Below are 26,524 nucleotides of genomic sequence, written 5' to 3'. Positions count from 1 at the left end.
CTCGTTTTCTCGTTTTGCCCACACTTTTGAGTGTTGGTGTGGCGTGTGAGTGTGCGAAAGAGTGGGCCCAGCAGGAGGCGGTGGCGTGCAGGGCGAGGAGCTGGCCTAGGCTGCGAGTGCTGTGCTGTGGGTGCGGGCCGCTTGCAGGGGCCTGTACAACTCATACTTACCTGGCAGGGGAGATACCTTGATCAAGAAGGAGGTTCACCCAGGGCGAGGCTCGGCCATTGCACTCCGGCTGTGCTGACCCCTGCGAATTCCCCAAATGTGGGAATCTCGACTGCATAATTTCTGGTAGTGGGGGACTGCGTTCGCGCTCTCCCCTGATGTGCTTGGTCCAATAACAGATGCGGCTTTGCTGTGTGCTGTGTGCTGGGGAGCTGTGCTGGGCTTCCGCGCTCGGCAGCCCCCCCCCCGTGAGCAGCACAACATGCTGGTGAAACCGCTTCATAGAGGGGGGTTATTAGAAAGACGCCCTGGGGTTTTTCACGAGCACTGGCAGACGACATGGTACTCGTGTTAGTGCCCGTTACAGACATACGCTATGCTTTCTTGTTCTTAACTCGGTTTTTCCCTTTTTTTCTGCTCACTCTGAATCCATCCCTGCTCATTTTGTTCGAGAATCTGTGCTCTGTTGGATACAAAGGGCCTTGGGTGGCTTTGAAGAATGCATTCGTCTTCTTCTAGACCAGTGGCTTCTAGAGTAGCGAATAGTCCTTACCCAGCAGAGCGCACTGTAATAAAAATACACAAGGAATCCCTGAGAAGTAGAAATGAATGATCCTACAGACATGTTCTGAATATTTGCCCCCTTCTTCTCTTTCTCTATCACTTTGTTTCTAGATTTCCTTTTCTGCCTTTTGAAGCACGGTATGCATGCTACAGCGGAAGGTGACCGAATCTGTCCTCGGACCAGGTAACATGGGGTTCACATAGTGCTGTTAATGTTGTTTTGACGGCGGCATGATTCACCCACTCAAACCCACATTGATTCAGATGTTTTAATGGTCCTGCATTTTATCCTCGGGTCTCGCGATCCCCTCGTACTCAGTTTCTGTTGTGCTGACTGGACCTCTCGGGACACAGCCGTATGGAAAGCCTTCAGCTTTTCTGTTTGGCTGTAGCTGTTGTAGAGGCGGTTCAACTGGCTCTCACCCCCTAAGCCTCAACTTAGTAGCAGAGACTACTACCCAGCATGAGGGTTTCACAGCTACTGCAGCACAAGCCCTACAAAATACAATCTTTCTTCTGGTTATACACGTTAAATGTTCACCTCGTGATAAGGTACTTAATTTGTGATCTTTCAGCTTGTCTGACCTTGGTGGTCTGACTGATTCTTGCTTTCTCCCGCTCTCTGTCCAGGTACAGTAATCCTTTATTGTTTTTCTCACACTCCATCAGTTTGACTTTGGAGTTCAGTCTATTGCACGTGTGTGTACCAGTTTGTAGTGCAATGTCACCTGACTACCTTATGTCCTGCACTCATAATATATATATATAGAGAGAGAGAGAGAGAGAGAGAAATACTGTAAATCTTAAGAACAAAATCCAACACCAAAAGCTCTCCATGAGTCATTATACCCCAGCATTGAAACTGAGTTCTTGCCAGCATGCAACACATCGCTAATCCAACCAGAAGACCAAGGTGTGAGGTCGACACATTGACTGTCACTTGCTATTGACTGACCTTCAATTGCAGATTTAGAGGCAGCTTCGATATTCGTTTTACAAACGTGTTTTTTTTCTAATACGAATCACATGCATGCCATTAAAAGAGCCATCTTTAGAGATCAGGATATTGATCATTTTTCTTGAGCATCTGAAGGGATGTGAGGGAGCTTCTCTTTCTGAACTGGCATGCCTAGAAAGTGGATGACCGTCGCGATACCGTTTGCCACTCAGCGTTGCCGAAGGAAACAAAAGTGGGAAGATTGAAATGTTTGGTATTTTCGGGAAATAAATGTCCATACTCGAGTTCTTCCTCCCAAAGCCTACGGCACCAACGGCGACCCCTGCTGGCCGAGAGAGCAAAAGCTTACAGCACCTGGTATTCCCAGGCGGTCTCCCATCCAAGTACTAACCAGGCCCGACCCTGCTTAGCTTCCGAGATCAGACGAGATCGGGCGTGTTCAGGGTGGTGTGGCCGTAAGCGAAAGCCGGGGCGCCGGACTCGCTACTTGAAGCTGTGTGGCGGGGGCGCCGTGCCCCCTGGGCGGGACTGAGGGATCGTTCATGTGCGATTCTTTGGAAAGGAGCCGCTTTCGAACTCAGTGCGTGCCTGGATGTTGGCGAATGTGCTCCCTTCAGTTGGCTTGCCCTGCTCTTGTCCCGCACTGGAGCAGGACAAACAAACTGCACGGAGGAGCACAAGGCAAGTCTTCACAAGACAGAAACCTCCAGTGCACAGCACTCTGAAAACATTTCGGGGCTGTCGCGTTTTATTTCGGCACATAAAGCGCACCGGCCCTACACGTCGGCCAGACGCGCGGCGCCTCCGCCCTCTTGTGGCCTTGCGGCGTCAGAGCAAGAGGCTCCTTCTCGCTGCCTTTCCGCTGTCCCGGCGGCCGGCGAGGAGGAAGCGCCGGGACGCTGTGCTGCAGAGCCCCGAGAGGGAACCTGGAGCGCACACTTTGTGGGGGGCGGGGGGCCGCGTTCGCGCCCTGCCCCGGTCTCTTGCGCGAGCACTAAATCTCACGGCGCCAGCCAGCGGCCAGGAGACAAGTACAATATCACGGGACAGGGGGCCTCATCATTGATTGTTACAGGTGAGACGGGGATTAGGAGGAGAGCCCGACTGATGGGTAACACCCCCGTGACTCTTTCTTGAGAGACGCCCTGGGATTTGGAATGGCCAAGGAGGGTCAGGACACCTCGGTTTTACGCCTCCCCCGAAGGACGGCGCCTGTTTGTGCAGCAGAGTGTCGCCATGAGGATGCTGGGGCATAAGAGAGCCACACAGCCCGCAGGGTGAGCGCTCCCTACTGGTCCCAGTCACCCCTCTCGCAGGAGCAGCAGCAGCAGCAGCAGCAGCAACCTGAGCTTTCCCGGGGGGAATCTCCCATCCGGGTGCCGGCCGGGCTCACACCTGCTGGGCTGCCGTGGGTGAGCCCAGTCGAGAGTCGCAGGGTGAGACCTAGTCACTGGGGATTACTCGGCTCTCAGCACTTGAAAAGACCGACGGAGGACTCGTTCCCGCCGGAGCTGAATGTGCCTGCGAGTGTCGTGTCGTCTTCTTCCCCCGCCCCGCTGTGCTTGCTGTATTGTCTTTGAAGCCGGCCCCCGAGACGAGGCGGGCTGTTCCTGTGCCCCAATTAACACTTTACAGGTGCCATTCCCCGGCATTGTGGCCATTGTCGGAGGTCACACGCGATAAGATGAGGTGGAGGAGAGCGGGGCGTGCCCAGCGCCAGACATTGAAGGAAGGGGGCTGTGCGAGGTGAGGTGAGGCGCGACACGCCGGAGCCCCGACGCTGCTAATGCGGAGCACTTGTTGAACTGGCATTGAAAGGACGTGTGCGCACGGAGCGAGCCTTCCCTGCGGCGGAGCGTGGAAACTTTCTCCCCCCGCTGCAGGAGTTGTGTGCGGTGCGGTGCAGCGGTGCCGAGGGAAAAGCACGGAAGGCAGCAGGCTCTGGAGAGCAGGTAAGAGACGGAGCCTTGGGGGCAGGCGAGCAGGCGCGTTTTTCGGAAATTGCTGAAGAGGCTCCGGTGTTTGTTCGGTGTGTGGCAGGCGCACGTCGCGAGCTTGCGTAGCGATCTGCCGGTCTGGTGATATGTAAATGAGGCCGAATTGCATCCCGGGACATGCTGCGATGGCGAAATGGCGACTGCAGATGTGTAGGAAACGGCGCGCTCGTTTTCTCGTTTTGCCCACACTTTTGAGTGTTGGTGTGGCGTGTGAGTGTGCGAAAGAGTGGGCCCAGCAGGAGGCGGTGGCGTGCAGGGCGAGGAGCTGGCCTAGGCTGCGAGTGCTGTGCTGTGGGTGCGGGCCGCTTGCAGGGGCCTGTACAACTCATACTTACCTGGCAGGGGAGATACCTTGATCAAGAAGGAGGTTCACCCAGGGCGAGGCTCGGCCATTGCACTCCGGCTGTGCTGACCCCTGCGAATTCCCCAAATGTGGGAATCTCGACTGCATAATTTCTGGTAGTGGGGGACTGCGTTCGCGCTCTCCCCTGATGTGCTTGGTCCAATAACAGATGCGGCTTTGCTGTGTGCTGTGTGCTGGGGAGCTGTGCTGGGCTTCCGCGCTCGGCAGCCCCCCCCCCGTGAGCAGCACAACGTGCTGGTGAAACCGCTTCATAGAGGGGGGTTATTAGAAAGACGCCCTGGGGTTTTTCACGAGCACTGGCAGACGACATGGTACTCGTGTTAGTGCCCGTTACAGACATACGCTATGCTTTCTTGTTCTTAACTCGGTTTTTCCCTTTTTTTCTGCTCACTCTGAATCCATCCCTGCTCATTTTGTTCGAGAATCTGTGCTCTGTTGGATACAAAGGGCCTTGGGTGGCTTTGAAGAATGCATTCGTCTTCTTCTAGACCAGTGGCTTCTAGAGTAGCGAATAGTCCTTACCCAGCAGAGCGCACTGTAATAAAAATACACAAGGAATCCCTGAGAAGTAGAAATGAATGATCCTACAGACATGTTCTGAATATTTGCCCCCTTCTTCTCTTTCTCTATCACTTTGTTTCTAGATTTCCTTTTCTGCCTTTTGAAGCACGGTATGCATGCTACAGCGGAAGGTGACCGAATCTGTCCTCGGACCAGGTAACATGGGGTTCACATAGTGCTGTTAATGTTGTTTTGACGGCGGCATGATTCACCCACTCAAACCCACATTGATTCAGATGTTTTAATGGTCCTGCATTTTATCCTCGGGTCTCGCGATCCCCTCGTACTCAGTTTCTGTTGTGCTGACTGGACCTCTCGGGACACAGCCGTATGGAAAGCCTTCAGCTTTTCTGTTTGGCTGTAGCTGTTGTAGAGGCGGTTCAACTGGCTCTCACCCCCTAAGCCTCAACTTAGTAGCAGAGACTACTACCCAGCATGAGGGTTTCACAGCTACTGCAGCACAAGCCCTACAAAATACAATCTTTCTTCTGGTTATACACGTTAAATGTTCACCTCGTGATAAGGTACTTAATTTGTGATCTTTCAGCTTGTCTGACCTTGGTGGTCTGACTGATTCTTGCTTTCTCCCGCTCTCTGTCCAGGTACAGTAATCCTTTATTGTTTTTCTCACACTCCATCAGTTTGACTTTGGAGTTCAGTCTATTGCACGTGTGTGTACCAGTTTGTAGTGCAATGTCACCTGACTACCTTATGTCCTGCACTCATAATATATATATAGAGAGAGAGAGAGAGAGAGAAATACTGTAAATCTTAAGAACAAAATCCAACACCAAAAGCTCTCCATGAGTCATTATACCCCAGCATTGAAACTGAGTTCTTGCCAGCATGCAACACATCGCTAATCCAACCAGAAGACCAAGGTGTGAGGTCGACACATTGACTGTCACTTGCTATTGACTGACCTTCAATTGCAGATTTAGAGGCAGCTTCGATATTCGTTTTACAAACGTGTTTTTTTTCTAATACGAATCACATGCATGCCATTAAAAGAGCCATCTTTAGAGATCAGGATATTGATCATTTTTCTTGAGCATCTGAAGGGATGTGAGGGAGCTTCTCTTTCTGAACTGGCATGCCTAGAAAGTGGATGACCGTCGCGATACCGTTTGCCACTCAGCGTTGCCGAAGGAAACAAAAGTGGGAAGATTGAAATGTTTGGTATTTTCGGGAAATAAATGTCCATACTCGAGTTCTTCCTCCCAAAGCCTACGGCACCAACGGCGACCCCTGCTGGCCGAGAGAGCAAAAGCTTACAGCACCTGGTATTCCCAGGCGGTCTCCCATCCAAGTACTAACCAGGCCCGACCCTGCTTAGCTTCCGAGATCAGACGAGATCGGGCGTGTTCAGGGTGGTGTGGCCGTAAGCGAAAGCCGGGGCGCCGGACTCGCTACTTGAAGCTGTGTGGCGGGGGCGCCGTGCCCCCTGGGCGGGACTGAGGGATCGTTCATGTGCGATTCTTTGGAAAGGAGCCGCTTTCGAACTCAGTGCGTGCCTGGATGTTGGCGAATGTGCTCCCTTCAGTTGGCTTGCCCTGCTCTTGTCCCGCACTGGAGCAGGACAAACAAACTGCACGGAGGAGCACAAGGCAAGTCTTCACAAGACAGAAACCTCCAGTGCACAGCACTCTGAAAACATTTCGGGGCTGTCGCGTTTTATTTCGGCACATAAAGCGCACCGGCCCTACACGTCGGCCAGACGCGCGGTGCCTCCGCCCTCTTGTGGCCTTGCGGCGTCAGAGCAAGAGGCTCCTTCTCGCTGCCTTTCCGCTGTCCCGGCGGCCGGCGAGGAGGAAGCGCCGGGACGCTGTGCTGCAGAGCCCCGAGAGGGAACCTGGAGCGCACACTTTGTGGGGGGCGGGGGGCCGCGTTCGCGCCCTGCCCCGGTCTCTTGCGCGAGCACTAAATCTCACGGCGCCAGCCAGCGGCCAGGAGACAAGTACAATATCACGGGACAGGGGGCCTCATCATTGATTGTTACAGGTGAGACGGGGATTAGGAGGAGAGCCCGACTGATGGGTAACACCCCCGTGACTCTTTCTTGAGAGACGCCCTGGGATTTGGAATGGCCAAGGAGGGTCAGGACACCTCGGTTTTACGCCTCCCCCGAAGGACGGCGCCTGTTTGTGCAGCAGAGTGTCGCCATGAGGATGCTGGGGCATAAGAGAGCCACACAGCCCGCAGGGTGAGCGCTCCCTACTGGTCCCAGTCACCCCTCTCGCAGGAGCAGGAGCAGCAGCAGCAGCAGCAGCAGCAGCAACCTGAGCTTTCCCGGGGGGAATCTCCCATCCGGGTGCCGGCCGGGCTCACACCTGCTGGGCTGCCGTGGGTGAGCCCAGTCGAGAGTCGCAGGGTGAGACCTAGTCACTGGGGATTACGCGGCTCTCAGCACTTGAAAAGACCGACGGAGGACTCGTTCCCGCCGGAGCTGAATGTGCCTGCGAGTGTCGTGTCGTCTTCTTCCCCCGCCCCGCTGTGCTTGCTGTATTGTCTTTGAAGCCGGCCCCCGAGACGAGGCGGGCTGTTCCTGTGCCCCAATTAACACTTTACAGGTGCCATTCCCCGGCATTGTGGCCATTGTCGGAGGTCACACGCGATAAGATGAGGTGGAGGAGAGCGGGGCGTGCCCAGCGCCAGACATTGAAGGAAGGGGGCTGTGCGAGGTGAGGTGAGGCGCGACACGCCGGAGCCCCGACGCTGCTAATGCGGAGCACTTGTTGAACTGGCATTGAAAGGACGTGTGCGCACGGAGCGAGCCTTCCCTGCGGCGGAGCGTGGAAACTTTCTCCCCCCGCTGCAGGAGTTGTGTGCGGTGCGGTGCAGCGGTGCCGAGGGAAAAGCACGGAAGGCAGCAGGCTCTGGAGAGCAGGTAAGAGACGGAGCCTTGGGGGCAGGCGAGCAGGCGCGTTTTTCGGAAATTGCTGAAGAGGCTCCGGTGTTTGTTCGGTGTGTGGCAGGCGCACGTCGCGAGCTTGCGTAGCGATCTGCCGGTCTGGTGATATGTAAATGAGGCCGAATTGCATCCCGGGACATGCTGCGATGGCGAAATGGCGACTGCAGATGTGTAGGAAACGGCGCGCTCGTTTTCTCGTTTTGCCCACACTTTTGAGTGTTGGTGTGGCGTGTGAGTGTGCGAAAGAGTGGGCCCAGCAGGAGGCGGTGGCGTGCAGGGCGAGGAGCTGGCCTAGGCTGCGAGTGCTGTGCTGTGGGTGCGGGCCGCTTGCAGGGGCCTGTACAACTCATACTTACCTGGCAGGGGAGATACCTTGATCAAGAAGGAGGTTCACCCAGGGCGAGGCTCGGCCATTGCACTCCGGCTGTGCTGACCCCTGCGAATTCCCCAAATGTGGGAATCTCGACTGCATAATTTCTGGTAGTGGGGGACTGCGTTCGCGCTCTCCCCTGATGTGCTTGGTCCAATAACAGATGCGGCTTTGCTGTGTGCTGTGTGCTGGGGAGCTGTGCTGGGCTTCCGCGCTCGGCAGCCCCCCCCCCGTGAGCAGCACAACATGCTGGTGAAACCGCTTCATAGAGGGGGGTTATTAGAAAGACGCCCTGGGGTTTTTCACGAGCACTGGCAGACGACATGGTACTCGTGTTAGTGCCCGTTACAGACATACGCTATGCTTTCTTGTTCTTAACTCGGTTTTTCCCTTTTTTTCTGCTCACTCTGAATCCATCCCTGCTCATTTTGTTCGAGAATCTGTGCTCTGTTGGATACAAAGGGCCTTGGGTGGCTTTGAAGAATGCATTCGTCTTCTTCTAGACCAGTGGCTTCTAGAGTAGCGAATAGTCCTTACCCAGCAGAGCGCACTGTAATAAAAATACACAAGGAATCCCTGAGAAGTAGAAATGAATGATCCTACAGACATGTTCTGAATATTTGCCCCCTTCTTCTCTTTCTCTATCACTTTGTTTCTAGATTTCCTTTTCTGCCTTTTGAAGCACGGTATGCATGCTACAGCGGAAGGTGACCGAATCTGTCCTCGGACCAGGTAACATGGGGTTCACATAGTGCTGTTAATGTTGTTTTGACGGCGGCATGATTCACCCACTCAAACCCACATTGATTCAGATGTTTTAATGGTCCTGCATTTTATCCTCGGGTCTCGCGATCCCCTCGTACTCAGTTTCTGTTGTGCTGACTGGACCTCTCGGGACACAGCCGTATGGAAAGCCTTCAGCTTTTCTGTTTGGCTGTAGCTGTTGTAGAGGCGGTTCAACTGGCTCTCACCCCCTAAGCCTCAACTTAGTAGCAGAGACTACTACCCAGCATGAGGGTTTCACAGCTACTGCAGCACAAGCCCTACAAAATACAATCTTTCTTCTGGTTATACACGTTAAATGTTCACCTCGTGATAAGGTACTTAATTTGTGATCTTTCAGCTTGTCTGACCTTGGTGGTCTGACTGATTCTTGCTTTCTCCCGCTCTCTGTCCAGGTACAGTAATCCTTTATTGTTTTTCTCACACTCCATCAGTTTGACTTTGGAGTTCAGTCTATTGCACGTGTGTGTACCAGTTTGTAGTGCAATGTCACCTGACTACCTTATGTCCTGCACTCATAATATATATATATAGAGAGAGAGAGAAATACTGTAAATCTTAAGAACAAAATCCAACACCAAAAGCTCTCCATGAGTCATTATACCCCAGCATTGAAACTGAGTTCTTGCCAGCATGCAACACATCGCTAATCCAACCAGAAGACCAAGGTGTGAGGTCGACACATTGACTGTCACTTGCTATTGACTGACCTTCAATTGCAGATTTAGAGGCAGCTTCGATATTCGTTTTACAAACGTGTTTTTTTTCTAATACGAATCACATGCATGCCATTAAAAGAGCCATCTTTAGAGATCAGGATATTGATCATTTTTCTTGAGCATCTGAAGGGATGTGAGGGAGCTTCTCTTTCTGAACTGGCATGCCTAGAAAGTGGATGACCGTCGCGATACCGTTTGCCACTCAGCGTTGCCGAAGGAAACAAAAGTGGGAAGATTGAAATGTTTGGTATTTTCGGGAAATAAATGTCCATACTCGAGTTCTTCCTCCCAAAGCCTACGGCACCAACGGCGACCCCTGCTGGCCGAGAGAGCAAAAGCTTACAGCACCTGGTATTCCCAGGCGGTCTCCCATCCAAGTACTAACCAGGCCCGACCCTGCTTAGCTTCCGAGATCAGACGAGATCGGGCGTGTTCAGGGTGGTGTGGCCGTAAGCGAAAGCCGGGGCGCCGGACTCGCTACTTGAAGCTGTGTGGCGGGGGCGCCGTGCCCCCTGGGCGGGACTGAGGGATCGTTCATGTGCGATTCTTTGGAAAGGAGCCGCTTTCGAACTCAGTGCGTGCCTGGATGTTGGCGAATGTGCTCCCTTCAGTTGGCTTGCCCTGCTCTTGTCCCGCACTGGAGCAGGACAAACAAACTGCACGGAGGAGCACAAGGCAAGTCTTCACAAGACAGAAACCTCCAGTGCACAGCACTCTGAAAACATTTCGGGGCTGTCGCGTTTTATTTCGGCACATAAAGCGCACCGGCCCTACACGTCGGCCAGACGCGCGGCGCCTCCGCCCTCTTGTGGCCTTGCGGCGTCAGAGCAAGAGGCTCCTTCTCGCTGCCTTTCCGCTGTCCCGGCGGCCGGCGAGGAGGAAGCGCCGGGACGCTGTGCTGCAGAGCCCCGAGAGGGAACCTGGAGCGCACACTTTGTGGGGGGCGGGGGGCCGCGTTCGCGCCCTGCCCCGGTCTCTTGCGCGAGCACTAAATCTCACGGCGCCAGCCAGCGGCCAGGAGACAAGTACAATATCACGGGACAGGGGGCCTCATCATTGATTGTTACAGGTGAGACGGGGATTAGGAGGAGAGCCCGACTGATGGGTAACACCCCCGTGACTCTTTCTTGAGAGACGCCCTGGGATTTGGAATGGCCAAGGAGGGTCAGGACACCTCGGTTTTACGCCTCCCCCGAAGGACGGCGCCTGTTTGTGCAGCAGAGTGTCGCCATGAGGATGCTGGGGCATAAGAGAGCCACACAGCCCGCAGGGTGAGCGCTCCCTACTGGTCCCAGTCACCCCTCTCGCAGGAGCAGGAGCAGCAGCAGCAGCAGCAGCAGCAGCAGCAGCAGCAACCTGAGCTTTCCCGGGGGGAATCTCCCATCCGGGTGCCGGCCGGGCTCACACCTGCTGGGCTGCCGTGGGTGAGCCCAGTCGAGAGTCGCAGGGTGAGACCTAGTCACTGGGGATTACTCGGCTCTCAGCACTTGAAAAGACCGACGGAGGACTCGTTCCCGCCGGAGCTGAATGTGCCTGCGAGTGTCGTGTCGTCTTCTTCCCCCGCCCCGCTGTGCTTGCTGTATTGTCTTTGAAGCCGGCCCCCGAGACGAGGCGGGCTGTTCCTGTGCCCCAATTAACACTTTACAGGTGCCATTCCCCGGCATTGTGGCCATTGTCGGAGGTCACACGCGATAAGATGAGGTGGAGGAGAGCGGGGCGTGCCCAGCGCCAGACATTGAAGGAAGGGGGCTGTGCGAGGTGAGGTGAGGCGCGACACGCCGGAGCCCCGACGCTGCTAATGCGGAGCACTTGTTGAACTGGCATTGAAAGGACGTGTGCGCACGGAGCGAGCCTTCCCTGCGGCGGAGCGTGGAAACTTTCTCCCCCCGCTGCAGGAGTTGTGTGCGGTGCGGTGCAGCGGTGCCGAGGGAAAAGCACGGAAGGCAGCAGGCTCTGGAGAGCAGGTAAGAGACGGAGCCTTGGGGGCAGGCGAGCAGGCGCGTTTTTCGGAAATTGCTGAAGAGGCTCCGGTGTTTGTTCGGTGTGTGGCAGGCGCACGTCGCGAGCTTGCGTAGCGATCTGCCGGTCTGGTGATATGTAAATGAGGCCGAATTGCATCCCGGGACATGCTGCGATGGCGAAATGGCGACTGCAGATGTGTAGGAAACGGCGCGCTCGTTTTCTCGTTTTGCCCACACTTTTGAGTGTTGGTGTGGCGTGTGAGTGTGTGAAAGAGTGGGCCCAGCAGGAGGCGGTGGCGTGCAGGGCGAGGAGCTGGCCTAGGCTGCGAGTGCTGTGCTGTGGGTGCGGGCCGCTTGCAGGGGCCTGTACAATTCATACTTACCTGGCAGGGGAGATACCTTGATCAAGAAGGAGGTTCACCCAGGGCGAGGCTCGGCCATTGCACTCCGGCTGTGCTGACCCCTGCGAATTCCCCAAATGTGGGAATCTCGACTGCATAATTTCTGGTAGTGGGGGACTGCGTTCGCGCTCTCCCCTGATGTGCTTGGTCCAATAACAGATGCGGCTTTGCTGTGTGCTGTGTGCTGGGGAGCTGTGCTGGGCTTCCGCGCTCGGCAGCCCCCCCCCCGTGAGCAGCACAACATGCTGGTGAAACCGCTTCATAGAGGGGGGTTATTAGAAAGACGCCCTGGGGTTTTTCACGAGCACTGGCAGACGACATGGTACTCGTGTTAGTGCCCGTTACAGACATACGCTATGCTTTCTTGTTCTTAACTCGGTTTTTCCCTTTTTTTCTGCTCACTCTGAATCCATCCCTGCTCATTTTGTTCGAGAATCTGTGCTCTGTTGGATACAAAGGGCCTTGGGTGGCTTTGAAGAATGCATTCGTCTTCTTCTAGACCAGTGGCTTCTAGAGTAGCGAATAGTCCTTACCCAGCAGAGCGCACTGTAATAAAAATACACAAGGAATCCCTGAGAAGTAGAAATGAATGATCCTACAGACATGTTCTGAATATTTGCCCCCTTCTTCTCTTTCTCTATCACTTTGTTTCTAGATTTCCTTTTCTGCCTTTTGAAGCACGGTATGCATGCTACAGCGGAAGGTGACCGAATCTGTCCTCGGACCAGGTAACATGGGGTTCACATAGTGCTGTTAATGTTGTTTTGACGGCGGCATGATTCACCCACTCAAACCCACATTGATTCAGATGTTTTAATGGTCCTGCATTTTATCCTCGGGTCTCGCGATCCCCTCGTACTCAGTTTCTGTTGTGCTGACTGGACCTCTCGGGACACAGCCGTATGGAAAGCCTTCAGCTTTTCTGTTTGGCTGTAGCTGTTGTAGAGGCGGTTCAACTGGCTCTCACCCCCTAAGCCTCAACTTAGTAGCAGAGACTACTACCCAGCATGAGGGTTTCACAGCTACTGCAGCACAAGCCCTACAAAATACAATCTTTCTTCTGGTTATACACGTTAAATGTTCACCTCGTGATAAGGTACTTAATTTGTGATCTTTCAGCTTGTCTGACCTTGGTGGTCTGACTGATTCTTGCTTTCTCCCGCTCTCTGTCCAGGTACAGTAATCCTTTATTGTTTTTCTCACACTCCATCAGTTTGACTTTGGAGTTCAGTCTATTGCACGTGTGTGTACCAGTTTGTAGTGCAATGTCACCTGACTACCTTATGTCCTGCACTCATAATATATATATATAGAGAGAGAGAGAGAGAGAGAAATACTGTAAATCTTAAGAACAAAATCCAACACCAAAAGCTCTCCATGAGTCATTATACCCCAGCATTGAAACTGAGTTCTTGCCAGCATGCAACACATCGCTAATCCAACCAGAAGACCAAGGTGTGAGGTCGACACATTGACTGTCACTTGCTATTGACTGACCTTCAATTGCAGATTTAGAGGCAGCTTCGATATTCGTTTTACAAACGTGTTTTTTTTCTAATACGAATCACATGCATGCCATTAAAAGAGCCATCTTTAGAGATCAGGATATTGATCATTTTTCTTGAGCATCTGAAGGGATGTGAGGGAGCTTCTCTTTCTGAACTGGCATGCCTAGAAAGTGGATGACCGTCGCGATACCGTTTGCCACTCAGCGTTGCCGAAGGAAACAAAAGTGGGAAGATTGAAATGTTTGGTATTTTCGGGAAATAAATGTCCATACTCGAGTTCTTCCTCCCAAAGCCTACGGCACCAACGGCGACCCCTGCTGGCCGAGAGAGCAAAAGCTTACAGCACCTGGTATTCCCAGGCGGTCTCCCATCCAAGTACTAACCAGGCCCGACCCTGCTTAGCTTCCGAGATCAGACGAGATCGGGCGTGTTCAGGGTGGTGTGGCCGTAAGCGAAAGCCGGGGCGCCGGACTCGCTACTTGAAGCTGTGTGGCGGGGGCGCCGTGCCCCCTGGGCGGGACTGAGGGATCGTTCATGTGCGATTCTTTGGAAAGGAGCCGCTTTCGAACTCAGTGCGTGCCTGGATGTTGGCGAATGTGCTCCCTTCAGTTGGCTTGCCCTGCTCTTGTCCCGCACTGGAGCAGGACAAACAAACTGCACGGAGGAGCACAAGGCAAGTCTTCACAAGACAGAAACCTCCAGTGCACAGCACTCTGAAAACATTTCGGGGCTGTCGCGTTTTATTTCGGCACATAAAGCGCACCGGCCCTACACGTCGGCCAGACGCGCGGCGCCTCCGCCCTCTTGTGGCCTTGCGGCGTCAGAGCAAGAGGCTCCTTCTCGCTGCCTTTCCGCTGTCCCGGCGGCCGGCGAGGAGGAAGCGCCGGGACGCTGTGCTGCAGAGCCCCGAGAGGGAACCTGGAGCGCACACTTTGTGGGGGGCGGGGGGCCGCGTTCGCGCCCTGCCCCGGTCTCTTGCGCGAGCACTAAATCTCACGGCGCCAGCCAGCGGCCAGGAGACAAGTACAATATCACGGGACAGGGGGCCTCATCATTGATTGTTACAGGTGAGACGGGGATTAGGAGGAGAGCCCGACTGATGGGTAACACCCCCGTGACTCTTTCTTGAGAGACGCCCTGGGATTTGGAATGGCCAAGGAGGGTCAGGACACCTCGGTTTTACGCCTCCCCCGAAGGACGGCGCCTGTTTGTGCAGCAGAGTGTCGCCATGAGGATGCTGGGGCATAAGAGAGCCACACAGCCCGCAGGGTGAGCGCTCCCTACTGGTCCCAGTCACCCCTCTCGCAGGAGCAGGAGCAGCAGCAGCAGCAGCAGCAGCAGCAGCAGCAGCAACCTGAGCTTTCCCGGGGGGAATCTCCCATCCGGGTGCCGGCCGGGCTCACACCTGCTGGGCTGCCGTGGGTGAGCCCAGTCGAGAGTCGCAGGGTGAGACCTAGTCACTGGGGATTACTCGGCTCTCAGCACTTGAAAAGACCGACGGAGGACTCGTTCCCGCCGGAGCTGAATGTGCCTGCGAGTGTCGTGTCGTCTTCTTCCCCCGCCCCGCTGTGCTTGCTGTATTGTCTTTGAAGCCGGCCCCCGAGACGAGGCGGGCTGTTCCTGTGCCCCAATTAACACTTTACAGGTGCCATTCCCCGGCATTGTGGCCATTGTCGGAGGTCACACGCGATAAGATGAGGTGGAGGAGAGCGGGGCGTGCCCAGCGCCAGACATTGAAGGAAGGGGGCTGTGCGAGGTGAGGTGAGGCGCGACACGCCGGAGCCCCGACGCTGCTAATGCGGAGCACTTGTTGAACTGGCATTGAAAGGACGTGTGCGCACGGAGCGAGCCTTCCCTGCGGCGGAGCGTGGAAACTTTCTCCCCCCGCTGCAGGAGTTGTGTGCGGTGCGGTGCAGCGGTGCCGAGGGAAAAGCACGGAAGGCAGCAGGCTCTGGAGAGCAGGTAAGAGACGGAGCCTTGGGGGCAGGCGAGCAGGCGCGTTTTTCGGAAATTGCTGAAGAGGCTCCGGTGTTTGTTCGGTGTGTGGCAGGCGCACGTCGCGAGCTTGCGTAGCGATCTGCCGGTCTGGTGATATGTAAATGAGGCCGAATTGCATCCCGGGACATGCTGCGATGGCGAAATGGCGACTGCAGATGTGTAGGAAACGGCGCGCTCGTTTTCTCGTTTTGCCCACACTTTTGAGTGTTGGTGTGGCGTGTGAGTGTGTGAAAGAGTGGGCCCAGCAGGAGGCGGTGGCGTGCAGGGCGAGGAGCTGGCCTAGGCTGCGAGTGCTGTGCTGTGGGTGCGGGCCGCTTGCAGGGGCCTGTACAATTCATACTTACCTGGCAGGGGAGATACCTTGATCAAGAAGGAGGTTCACCCAGGGCGAGGCTCGGCCATTGCACTCCGGCTGTGCTGACCCCTGCGAATTCCCCAAATGTGGGAATCTCGACTGCATAATTTCTGGTAGTGGGGGACTGCGTTCGCGCTCTCCCCTGATGTGCTTGGTCCAATAACAGATGCGGCTTTGCTGTGTGCTGTGTGCTGGGGAGCTGTGCTGGGCTTCCGCGCTCGGCAGCCCCCCCCCCGTGAGCAGCACAACATGCTGGTGAAACCGCTTCATAGAGGGGGGTTATTAGAAAGACGCCCTGGGGTTTTTCACGAGCACTGGCAGACGACATGGTACTCGTGTTAGTGCCCGTTACAGACATACGCTATGCTTTCTTGTTCTTAACTCGGTTTTTCCCTTTTTTTCTGCTCACTCTGAATCCATCCCTGCTCATTTTGTTCGAGAATCTGTGCTCTGTTGGATACAAAGGGCCTTGGGTGGCTTTGAAGAATGCATTCGTCTTCTTCTAGACCAGTGGCTTCTAGAGTAGCGAATAGTCCTTACCCAGCAGAGCGCACTGTAATAAAAATACACAAGGAATCCCTGAGAAGTAGAAATGAATGATCCTACAGACATGTTCTGAATATTTGCCCCCTTCTTCTCTTTCTCTATCACTTTGTTTCTAGATTTCCTTTTCTGCCTTTTGAAGCACGGTATGCATGCTACAGCGGAAGGTGACCGAATCTGTCCTCGGACCAGGTAACATGGGGTTCACATAGTGCTGTTAATGTTGTTTTGACGGCGGCATGATTCACCCACTCAAACCCACATTGATTCAGATGTTTTAATGGTCCTGCATTTTATCCTCGGGTCTCGCGATCCCCTCGTACTCAGTTTCTGTTGTGCTGACTGGACCTCTCGGGACACAGCCGTATGGAAAGCCTTCAGCTTTTCTGTTTGGCTGTAGCTGTTGTAGAGGCGGTTCAACTGGCTCTCACCCCCTAAGCCTCAACTTAGTAGCAGAGACTACTACCCAGCATGAGGGTTTCACAGCTACTGCAGCACAAGCCCTACAAAATACAATCTTTCTTCTGGTTATACACGTTAAATGTTCACCTCGTGATAAGGTACTTAATTTGTGATCTTTCAGCTTGTCTGACCTTGGTGGTCTGACTGATTCTTGCTTTCTCCCGCTCTCTGTCCAGGTACAGTAATCCTTTATTGTTTTTCTCACACTCCATCAGTTTGACTTTGGAGTTCAGTCTATTGCACGTGTGTGTACCAGTTTGTAGTGCAATGTCACCTGACTACCTTATGTCCTGCACTCATAATATATATATATAGAGAGAGAGAGAGAGAGAGAAATACTGTAAATCTTAAGAACAAAATCCAACACCAAAAGCTCTCCATGAGTCATTATACCCCAGCATTGAAACTGAGTTCTTGCCAGCATGCAACACATCGCTAATCCAACCAGAAGACCAAGGTGTGAGGTCGACACATTGACTGTCACTTGCTATTGACTGACCTTCAATTGCAGATTTAGAGGCAGCTTCGATATTCGTTTTACAAACGTGTTTTTTTTCTAATACGAATCACATGCATGCCATTAAAAGAGCCATCTTTAGAGATCAGGATATTGATCATTTTTCTTGAGCATCTGAAGGGATGTGAGGGAGCTTCTCTTTCTGAACTGGCATGCCTAGAAAGTGGATGACCGTCGCGATACCGTTTGCCACTCAGCGTTGCCGAAGGAAACAAAAGTGGGAAGATTGAAATGTTTGGTATTTTCGGGAAATAAATGTCCATACTCGAGTTCTTCCTCCCAAAGCCTACGGCACCAACGGCGACCCCTGCTGGCCGAGAGAGCAAAAGCTTACAGCACCTGGTATTCCCAGGCGGTCTCCCATCCAAGTACTAACCAGGCCCGACCCTGCTTAGCTTCCGAGATCAGACGAGATCGGGCGTGTTCAGGGTGGTGTGGCCGTAAGCGAAAGCCGGGGCGCCGGACTCGCTACTTGAAGCTGTGTGGCGGGGGCGCCGTGCCCCCTGGGCGGGACTGAGGGATCGTTCATGTGCGATTCTTTGGAAAGGAGCCGCTTTCGAACTCAGTGCGTGCCTGGATGTTGGCGAATGTGCTCCCTTCAGTTGGCTTGCCCTGCTCTTGTCCCGCACTGGAGCAGGACAAACAAACTGCACGGAGGAGCACAAGGCAAGTCTTCACAAGACAGAAACCTCCAGTGCACAGCACTCTGAAAACATTTCGGGGCTGTCGCGTTTTATTTCGGCACATAAAGCGCACCGGCCCTACACGTCGGCCAGACGCGCGGCGCCTCCGCCCTCTTGTGGCCTTGCGGCGTCAGAGCAAGAGGCTCCTTCTCGCTGCCTTTCCGCTGTCCCGGCGGCCGGCGAGGAGGAAGCGCCGGGACGCTGTGCTGCAGAGCCCCGAGAGGGAACCTGGAGCGCACACTTTGTGGGGGGCGGGGGGCCGCGTTCGCGCCCTGCCCCGGTCTCTTGCGCGAGCACTAAATCTCACGGCGCCAGCCAGCGGCCAGGAGACAAGTACAATATCACGGGACAGGGGGCCTCATCATTGATTGTTACAGGTGAGACGGGGATTAGGAGGAGAGCCCGACTGATGGGTAACACCCCCGTGACTCTTTCTTGAGAGACGCCCTGGGATTTGGAATGGCCAAGGAGGGTCAGGACACCTCGGTTTTACGCCTCCCCCGAAGGACGGCGCCTGTTTGTGCAGCAGAGTGTCGCCATGAGGATGCTGGGGCATAAGAGAGCCACACAGCCCGCAGGGTGAGCGCTCCCTACTGGTCCCAGTCACCCCTCTCGCAGGAGCAGGAGCAGCAGCAGCAGCAGCAGCAGCAGCAACCTGAGCTTTCCCGGGGGGAATCTCCCATCCGGGTGCCGGCCGGGCTCACACCTGCTGGGCTGCCGTGGGTGAGCCCAGTCGAGAGTCGCAGGGTGAGACCTAGTCACTGGGGATTACTCGGCTCTCAGCACTTGAAAAGACCGACGGAGGACTCGTTCCCGCCGGAGCTGAATGTGCCTGCGAGTGTCGTGTCGTCTTCTTCCCCCGCCCCGCTGTGCTTGCTGTATTGTCTTTGAAGCCGGCCCCCGAGACGAGGCGGGCTGTTCCTGTGCCCCAATTAACACTTTACAGGTGCCATTCCCCGGCATTGTGGCCATTGTCGGAGGTCACACGCGATAAGATGAGGTGGAGGAGAGCGGGGCGTGCCCAGCGCCAGACATTGAAGGAAGGGGGCTGTGCGAGGTGAGGTGAGGCGCGACACGCCGGAGCCCCGACGCTGCTAATGCGGAGCACTTGTTGAACTGGCATTGAAAGGACGTGTGCGCACGGAGCGAGCCTTCCCTGCGGCGGAGCGTGGAAACTTTCTCCCCCCGCTGCAGGAGTTGTGTGCGGTGCGGTGCAGCGGTGCCGAGGGAAAAGCACGGAAGGCAGCAGGCTCTGGAGAGCAGGTAAGAGACGGAGCCTTGGGGGCAGGCGAGCAGGCGCGTTTTTCGGAAATTGCTGAAGAGGCTCCGGTGTTTGTTCGGTGTGTGGCAGGCGCACGTCGCGAGCTTGCGTAGCGATCTGCCGGTCTGGTGATATGTAAATGAGGCCGAATTGCATCCCGGGACATGCTGCGATGGCGAAATGGCGACTGCAGATGTGTAGGAAACGGCGCGCTCGTTTTCTCGTTTTGCCCACACTTTTGAGTGTTGGTGTGGCGTGTGAGTGTGCGAAAGAGTGGGCCCAGCAGGAGGCGGTGGCGTGCAGGGCGAGGAGCTGGCCTAGGCTGCGAGTGCTGTGCTGTGGGTGCGGGCCGCTTGCAGGGGCCTGTACAACTCATACTTACCTGGCAGGGGAGATACCTTGATCAAGAAGGAGGTTCACCCAGGGCGAGGCTCGGCCATTGCACTCCGGCTGTGCTGACCCCTGCGAATTCCCCAAATGTGGGAATCTCGACTGCATAATTTCTGGTAGTGGGGGACTGCGTTCGCGCTCTCCCCTGATGTGCTTGGTCCAATAACAGATGCGGCTTTGCTGTGTGCTGTGTGCTGGGGAGCTGTGCTGGGCTTCCGCGCTCGGCAGCCCCCCCCCCGTGAGCAGCACAACATGCTGGTGAAACCGCTTCATAGAGGGGGGTTATTAGAAAGACGCCCTGGGGTTTTTCACGAGCACTGGCAGACGACATGGTACTCGTGTTAGTGCCCGTTACAGACATACGCTATGCTTTCTTGTTCTTAACTCGGTTTTTCCCTTTTTTTCTGCTCACTCTGAATCCATCCCTGCTCATTTTGTTCGAGAATCTGTGCTCTGTTGGATACAAAGGGCCTTGGGTGGCTTTGAAGAATGCATTCGTCTTCTTCTAGACCAGTGGCTTCTAGAGTAGCGAATAGTCCTTACCCAGCAGAGCGCACTGTAATAAAAATACACAAGGAATCCCTGAGAAGTAGAAATGAATGATCCTACAGACATGTTCTGAATATTTGCCCCCTTCTTCTCTTTCTCTATCACTTTGTTTCTAGATTTCCTTTTCTGCCTTTTGAAGCACGGTATGCATGCTACAGCGGAAGGTGACCGAATCTGTCCTCGGACCAGGTAACATGGGGTTCACATAGTGCTGTTAATGTTGTTTTGACGGCGGCATGATTCACCCACTCAAACCCACATTGATTCAGATGTTTTAATGGTCCTGCATTTTATCCTCGGGTCTCGCGATCCCCTCGTACTCAGTTTCTGTTGTGCTGACTGGACCTCTCGGGACACAGCCGTATGGAAAGCCTTCAGCTTTTCTGTTTGGCTGTAGCTGTTGTAGAGGCGGTTCAACTGGCTCTCACCCCCTAAGCCTCAACTTAGTAGCAGAGACTACTACCCAGCATGAGGGTTTCACAGCTACTGCAGCACAAGCCCTACAAAATACAATCTTTCTTCTGGTTATACACGTTAAATGTTCACCTCGTGATAAGGTACTTAATTTGTGATCTTTCAGCTTGTCTGACCTTGGTGGTCTGACTGATTCTTGCTTTCTCCCGCTCTCTGTCCAGGTACAGTAATCCTTTATTGTTTTTCTCACACTCCATCAGTTTGACTTTGGAGTTCAGTCTATTGCACGTGTGTGTACCAGTTTGTAGTGCAATGTCACCTGACTACCTTATGTCCTGCACTCATAATATATATATATAGAGAGAGAGAGAGAGAGAGAAATACTGTAAATCTTAAGAACAAAATCCAACACCAAAAGCTCTCCATGAGTCATTATACCCCAGCATTGAAACTGAGTTCTTGCCAGCATGCAACACATCGCTAATCCAACCAGAAGACCAAGGTGTGAGGTCGACACATTGACTGTCACTTGCTATTGACTGACCTTCAATTGCAGATTTAGAGGCAGCTTCGATATTCGTTTTACAAACGTGTTTTTTTTCTAATACGAATCACATGCATGCCATTAAAAGAGCCATCTTTAGAGATCAGGATATTGATCATTTTTCTTGAGCATCTGAAGGGATGTGAGGGAGCTTCTCTTTCTGAACTGGCATGCCTAGAAAGTGGATGACCGTCGCGATACCGTTTGCCACTCAGCGTTGCCGAAGGAAACAAAAGTGGGAAGATTGAAATGTTTGGTATTTTCGGGAAATAAATGTCCATACTCGAGTTCTTCCTCCCAAAGCCTACGGCACCAACGGCGACCCCTGCTGGCCGAGAGAGCAAAAGCTTACAGCACCTGGTATTCCCAGGCGGTCTCCCATCCAAGTACTAACCAGGCCCGACCCTGCTTAGCTTCCGAGATCAGACGAGATCGGGCGTGTTCAGGGTGGTGTGGCCGTAAGCGAAAGCCGGGGCGCCGGACTCGCTACTTGAAGCTGTGTGGCGGGGGCGCCGTGCCCCCTGGGCGGGACTGAGGGATCGTTCATGTGCGATTCTTTGGAAAGGAGCCGCTTTCGAACTCAGTGCGTGCCTGGATGTTGGCGAATGTGCTCCCTTCAGTTGGCTTGCCCTGCTCTTGTCCCGCACTGGAGCAGGACAAACAAACTGCACGGAGGAGCACAAGGCAAGTCTTCACAAGACAGAAACCTCCAGTGCACAGCACTCTGAAAACATTTCGGGGCTGTCGCGTTTTATTTCGGCACATAAAGCGCACCGGCCCTACACGTCGGCCAGACGCGCGGCGCCTCCGCCCTCTTGTGGCCTTGCGGCGTCAGAGCAAGAGGCTCCTTCTCGCTGCCTTTCCGCTGTCCCGGCGGCCGGCGAGGAGGAAGCGCCGGGACGCTGTGCTGCAGAGCCCCGAGAGGGAACCTGGAGCGCACACTTTGTGGGGGGCGGGGGGCCGCGTTCGCGCCCTGCCCCGGTCTCTTGCGCGAGCACTAAATCTCACGGCGCCAGCCAGCGGCCAGGAGACAAGTACAATATCACGGGACAGGGGGCCTCATCATTGATTGTTACAGGTGAGACGGGGATTAGGAGGAGAGCCCGACTGATGGGTAACACCCCCGTGACTCTTTCTTGAGAGACGCCCTGGGATTTGGAATGGCCAAGGAGGGTCAGGACACCTCGGTTTTACGCCTCCCCCGAAGGACGGCGCCTGTTTGTGCAGCAGAGTGTCGCCATGAGGATGCTGGGGCATAAGAGAGCCACACAGCCCGCAGGGTGAGCGCTCCCTACTGGTCCCAGTCACCCCTCTCGCAGGAGCAGGAGCAGCAGCAGCAGCAGCAGCAGCAGCAACCTGAGCTTTCCCGGGGGGAATCTCCCATCCGGGTGCCGGCCGGGCTCACACCTGCTGGGCTGCCGTGGGTGAGCCCAGTCGAGAGTCGCAGGGTGAGACCTAGTCACTGGGGATTACTCGGCTCTCAGCACTTGAAAAGACCGACGGAGGACTCGTTCCCGCCGGAGCTGAATGTGCCTGCGAGTGTCGTGTCGTCTTCTTCCCCCGCCCCGCTGTGCTTGCTGTATTGTCTTTGAAGCCGGCCCCCGAGACGAGGCGGGCTGTTCCTGTGCCCCAATTAACACTTTACAGGTGCCATTCCCCGGCATTGTGGCCATTGTCGGAGGTCACACGCGATAAGATGAGGTGGAGGAGAGCGGGGCGTGCCCAGCGCCAGACATTGAAGGAAGGGGGCTGTGCGAGGTGAGGTGAGGCGCGACACGCCGGAGCCCCGACGCTGCTAATGCGGAGCACTTGTTGAACTGGCATTGAAAGGACGTGTGCGCACGGAGCGAGCCTTCCCTGCGGCGGAGCGTGGAAACTTTCTCCCCCCGCTGCAGGAGTTGTGTGCGGTGCGGTGCAGCGGTGCCGAGGGAAAAGCACGGAAGGCAGCAGGCTCTGGAGAGCAGGTAAGAGACGGAGCCTTGGGGGCAGGCGAGCAGGCGCGTTTTTCGGAAATTGCTGAAGAGGCTCCGGTGTTTGTTCGGTGTGTGGCAGGCGCACGTCGCGAGCTTGCGTAGCGATCTGCCGGTCTGGTGATATGTAAATGAGGCCGAATTGCATCCCGGGACATGCTGCGATGGCGAAATGGCGACTGCAGATGTGTAGGAAACGGCGCGCTCGTTTTCTCGTTTTGCCCACACTTTTGAGTGTTGGTGTGGCGTGTGAGTGTGCGAAAGAGTGGGCCCAGCAGGAGGCGGTGGCGTGCAGGGCGAGGAGCTGGCCTAGGCTGCGAGTGCTGTGCTGTGGGTGCGGGCCGCTTGCAGGGGCCTGTACAACTCATACTTACCTGGCAGGGGAGATACCTTGATCAAGAAGGAGGTTCACCCAGGGCGAGGCTCGGCCATTGCACTCCGGCTGTGCTGACCCCTGCGAATTCCCCAAATGTGGGAATCTCGACTGCATAATTTCTGGTAGTGGGGGACTGCGTTCGCGCTCTCCCCTGATGTGCTTGGTCCAATAACAGATGCGGCTTTGCTGTGTGCTGTGTGCTGGGGAGCTGTGCTGGGCTTCCGCGCTCGGCAGCCCCCCCCCCGTGAGCAGCACAACATGCTGGTGAAACCGCTTCATAGAGGGGGGTTATTAGAAAGACGCCCTGGGGTTTTTCACGAGCACTGGCAGACGACATGGTACTCGTGTTAGTGCCCGTTACAGACATACGCTATGCTTTCTTGTTCTTAACTCGGTTTTTCCCTTTTTTTCTGCTCACTCTGAATCCATCCCTGCTCATTTTGTTCGAGAATCTGTGCTCTGTTGGATACAAAGGGCCTTGGGTGGCTTTGAAGAATGCATTCGTCTTCTTCTAGACCAGTGGCTTCTAGAGTAGCGAATAGTCCTTACCCAGCAGAGCGCACTGTAATAAAAATACACAAGGAATCCCTGAGAAGTAGAAATGAATGATCCTACAGACATGTTCTGAATATTTGCCCCCTTCTTCTCTTTCTCTATCACTTTGTTTCTAGATTTCCTTTTCTGCCTTTTGAAGCACGGTATGCATGCTACAGCGGAAGGTGACCGAATCTGTCCTCGGACCAGGTAACATGGGGTTCACATAGTGCTGTTAATGTTGTTTTGACGGCGGCATGATTCACCCACTCAAACCCACATTGATTCAGATGTTTTAATGGTCCTGCATTTTATCCTCGGGTCTCGCGATCCCCTCGTACTCAGTTTCTGTTGTGCTGACTGGACCTCTCGGGACACAGCCGTATGGAAAGCCTTCAGCTTTTCTGTTTGGCTGTAGCTGTTGTAGAGGCGGTTCAACTGGCTCTCACCCCCTAAGCCTCAACTTAGTAGCAGAGACTACTACCCAGCATGAGGGTTTCACAGCTACTGCAGCACAAGCCCTACAAAATACAATCTTTCTTCTGGTTATACACGTTAAATGTTCACCTCGTGATAAGGTACTTAATTTGTGATCTTTCAGCTTGTCTGACCTTGGTGGTCTGACTGATTCTTGCTTTCTCCCGCTCTCTGTCCAGGTACAGTAATCCTTTATTGTTTTTCTCACACTCCATCAGTTTGACTTTGGAGTTCAGTCTATTGCACGTGTGTGTACCAGTTTGTAGTGCAATGTCACCTGACTACCTTATGTCCTGCACTCATAATATATATATATAGAGAGAGAGAGAGAGAGAGAAATACTGTAAATCTTAAGAACAAAATCCAACACCAAAAGCTCTCCATGAGTCATTATACCCCAGCATTGAAACTGAGTTCTTGCCAGCATGCAACACATCGCTAATCCAACCAGAAGACCAAGGTGTGAGGTCGACACATTGACTGTCACTTGCTATTGACTGACCTTCAATTGCAGATTTAGAGGCAGCTTCGATATTCGTTTTACAAACGTGTTTTTTTTCTAATACGAATCACATGCATGCCATTAAAAGAGCCATCTTTAGAGATCAGGATATTGATCATTTTTCTTGAGCATCTGAAGGGATGTGAGGGAGCTTCTCTTTCTGAACTGGCATGCCTAGAAAGTGGATGACCGTCGCGATACCGTTTGCCACTCAGCGTTGCCGAAGGAAACAAAAGTGGGAAGATTGAAATGTTTGGTATTTTCGGGAAATAAATGTCCATACTCGAGTTCTTCCTCCCAAAGCCTACGGCACCAACGGCGACCCCTGCTGGCCGAGAGAGCAAAAGCTTACAGCACCTGGTATTCCCAGGCGGTCTCCCATCCAAGTACTAACCAGGCCCGACCCTGCTTAGCTTCCGAGATCAGACGAGATCGGGCGTGTTCAGGGTGGTGTGGCCGTAAGCGAAAGCCGGGGCGCCGGACTCGCTACTTGAAGCTGTGTGGCGGGGGCGCCGTGCCCCCTGGGCGGGACTGAGGGATCGTTCATGTGCGATTCTTTGGAAAGGAGCCGCTTTCGAACTCAGTGCGTGCCTGGATGTTGGCGAATGTGCTCCCTTCAGTTGGCTTGCCCTGCTCTTGTCCCGCACTGGAGCAGGACAAACAAACTGCACGGAGGAGCACAAGGCAAGTCTTCACAAGACAGAAACCTCCAGTGCACAGCACTCTGAAAACATTTCGGGGCTGTCGCGTTTTATTTCGGCACATAAAGCGCACCGGCCCTACACGTCGGCCAGACGCGCGGCGCCTCCGCCCTCTTGTGGCCTTGCGGCGTCAGAGCAAGAGGCTCCTTCTCGCTGCCTTTCCGCTGTCCCGGCGGCCGGCGAGGAGGAAGCGCCGGGACGCTGTGCTGCAGAGCCCCGAGAGGGAACCTGGAGCGCACACTTTGTGGGGGGCGGGGGGCCGCGTTCGCGCCCTGCCCCGGTCTCTTGCGCGAGCACTAAATCTCACGGCGCCAGCCAGCGGCCAGGAGACAAGTACAATATCACGGGACAGGGGGCCTCATCATTGATTGTTACAGGTGAGACGGGGATTAGGAGGAGAGCCCGACTGATGGGTAACACCCCCGTGACTCTTTCTTGAGAGACGCCCTGGGATTTGGAATGGCCAAGGAGGGTCAGGACACCTCGGTTTTACGCCTCCCCCGAAGGACGGCGCCTGTTTGTGCAGCAGAGTGTCGCCATGAGGATGCTGGGGCATAAGAGAGCCACACAGCCCGCAGGGTGAGCGCTCCCTACTGGTCCCAGTCACCCCTCTCGCAGGAGCAGGAGCAGCAGGAGCAGCAGCAGCAGCAGCAGCAACCTGAGCTTTCCCGGGGGGAATCTCCCATCCGGGTGCCGGCCGGGCTCACACCTGCTGGGCTGCCGTGGGTGAGCCCAGTCGAGAGTCGCAGGGTGAGACCTAGTCACTGGGGATTACTCGGCTCTCAGCACTTGAAAAGACCGACGGAGGACTCGTTCCCGCCGGAGCTGAATGTGCCTGCGAGTGTCGTGTCGTCTTCTTCCCCCGCCCCGCTGTGCTTGCTGTATTGTCTTTGAAGCCGGCCCCCGAGACGAGGCGGGCTGTTCCTGTGCCCCAATTAACACTTTACAGGTGCCATTCCCCGGCATTGTGGCCATTGTCGGAG

The 26,524-nt window shown here is 54.7% G+C and overlaps 14 non-coding genes across 14 annotated transcripts; 7 read left to right on the top strand and 7 right to left on the bottom strand.

Moving 5' to 3' along the window:
- The first annotated feature begins 162 nt into the window (after window positions 1-162).
- On the top strand, window positions 163-326 carry LOC148841715 (U1 spliceosomal RNA). The gene has a single exon (XR_016091723.1). It is a non-coding gene; the product is annotated as a U1 spliceosomal RNA (small nuclear RNA).
- A 1,706-nt stretch (window positions 327-2,032) lies between these two features.
- Window positions 2,033-2,151, bottom strand: LOC148841714 (5S ribosomal RNA). The gene has a single exon (XR_016093073.1). It is a non-coding gene; the product is annotated as a 5S ribosomal RNA (ribosomal RNA).
- A 1,863-nt stretch (window positions 2,152-4,014) lies between these two features.
- On the top strand, window positions 4,015-4,178 carry LOC148841713 (U1 spliceosomal RNA). Its single transcript, XR_016091704.1, has one exon. It is a non-coding gene; the product is annotated as a U1 spliceosomal RNA (small nuclear RNA).
- Window positions 4,179-5,880: 1,702 nt separating this feature from the next.
- Window positions 5,881-5,999, bottom strand: LOC148841712 (5S ribosomal RNA). The gene has a single exon (XR_016093070.1). It is a non-coding gene; the product is annotated as a 5S ribosomal RNA (ribosomal RNA).
- A 1,872-nt stretch (window positions 6,000-7,871) lies between these two features.
- On the top strand, window positions 7,872-8,035 carry LOC148841711 (U1 spliceosomal RNA). Its single transcript, XR_016091691.1, has one exon. It is a non-coding gene; the product is annotated as a U1 spliceosomal RNA (small nuclear RNA).
- Window positions 8,036-9,731: 1,696 nt separating this feature from the next.
- Window positions 9,732-9,850, bottom strand: LOC148841710 (5S ribosomal RNA). The gene has a single exon (XR_016093068.1). It is a non-coding gene; the product is annotated as a 5S ribosomal RNA (ribosomal RNA).
- A 1,881-nt stretch (window positions 9,851-11,731) lies between these two features.
- LOC148841709 (U1 spliceosomal RNA) lies at window positions 11,732-11,895 on the top strand. Its single transcript, XR_016091686.1, has one exon. It is a non-coding gene; the product is annotated as a U1 spliceosomal RNA (small nuclear RNA).
- A 1,704-nt stretch (window positions 11,896-13,599) lies between these two features.
- On the bottom strand, window positions 13,600-13,718 carry LOC148841708 (5S ribosomal RNA). Its single transcript, XR_016093066.1, has one exon. It is a non-coding gene; the product is annotated as a 5S ribosomal RNA (ribosomal RNA).
- Window positions 13,719-15,599: 1,881 nt separating this feature from the next.
- On the top strand, window positions 15,600-15,763 carry LOC148841707 (U1 spliceosomal RNA). Its single transcript, XR_016091673.1, has one exon. It is a non-coding gene; the product is annotated as a U1 spliceosomal RNA (small nuclear RNA).
- Window positions 15,764-17,467: 1,704 nt separating this feature from the next.
- On the bottom strand, window positions 17,468-17,586 carry LOC148841706 (5S ribosomal RNA). The gene has a single exon (XR_016093064.1). It is a non-coding gene; the product is annotated as a 5S ribosomal RNA (ribosomal RNA).
- A 1,872-nt stretch (window positions 17,587-19,458) lies between these two features.
- LOC148841705 (U1 spliceosomal RNA) lies at window positions 19,459-19,622 on the top strand. The gene has a single exon (XR_016091658.1). It is a non-coding gene; the product is annotated as a U1 spliceosomal RNA (small nuclear RNA).
- Window positions 19,623-21,326: 1,704 nt separating this feature from the next.
- Window positions 21,327-21,445, bottom strand: LOC148841704 (5S ribosomal RNA). Its single transcript, XR_016093062.1, has one exon. It is a non-coding gene; the product is annotated as a 5S ribosomal RNA (ribosomal RNA).
- A 1,872-nt stretch (window positions 21,446-23,317) lies between these two features.
- LOC148841703 (U1 spliceosomal RNA) lies at window positions 23,318-23,481 on the top strand. Its single transcript, XR_016091614.1, has one exon. It is a non-coding gene; the product is annotated as a U1 spliceosomal RNA (small nuclear RNA).
- A 1,704-nt stretch (window positions 23,482-25,185) lies between these two features.
- On the bottom strand, window positions 25,186-25,304 carry LOC148841702 (5S ribosomal RNA). Its single transcript, XR_016093060.1, has one exon. It is a non-coding gene; the product is annotated as a 5S ribosomal RNA (ribosomal RNA).
- Window positions 25,305-26,524: the final 1,220 nt, after the last annotated feature.

This window comes from Atractosteus spatula, chromosome 1, assembly GCF_055471065.1.
Source record: "Atractosteus spatula isolate fAtrSpa1 chromosome 1, fAtrSpa1.hap1, whole genome shotgun sequence".
In the NCBI taxonomy this organism is placed as follows: Eukaryota; Metazoa; Chordata; class Actinopteri; order Semionotiformes; family Lepisosteidae; genus Atractosteus; species Atractosteus spatula.
The sequence above is the reverse complement of the archived record's forward strand: the minus strand, read 5'-3'. Positions and strand labels throughout refer to the sequence as shown.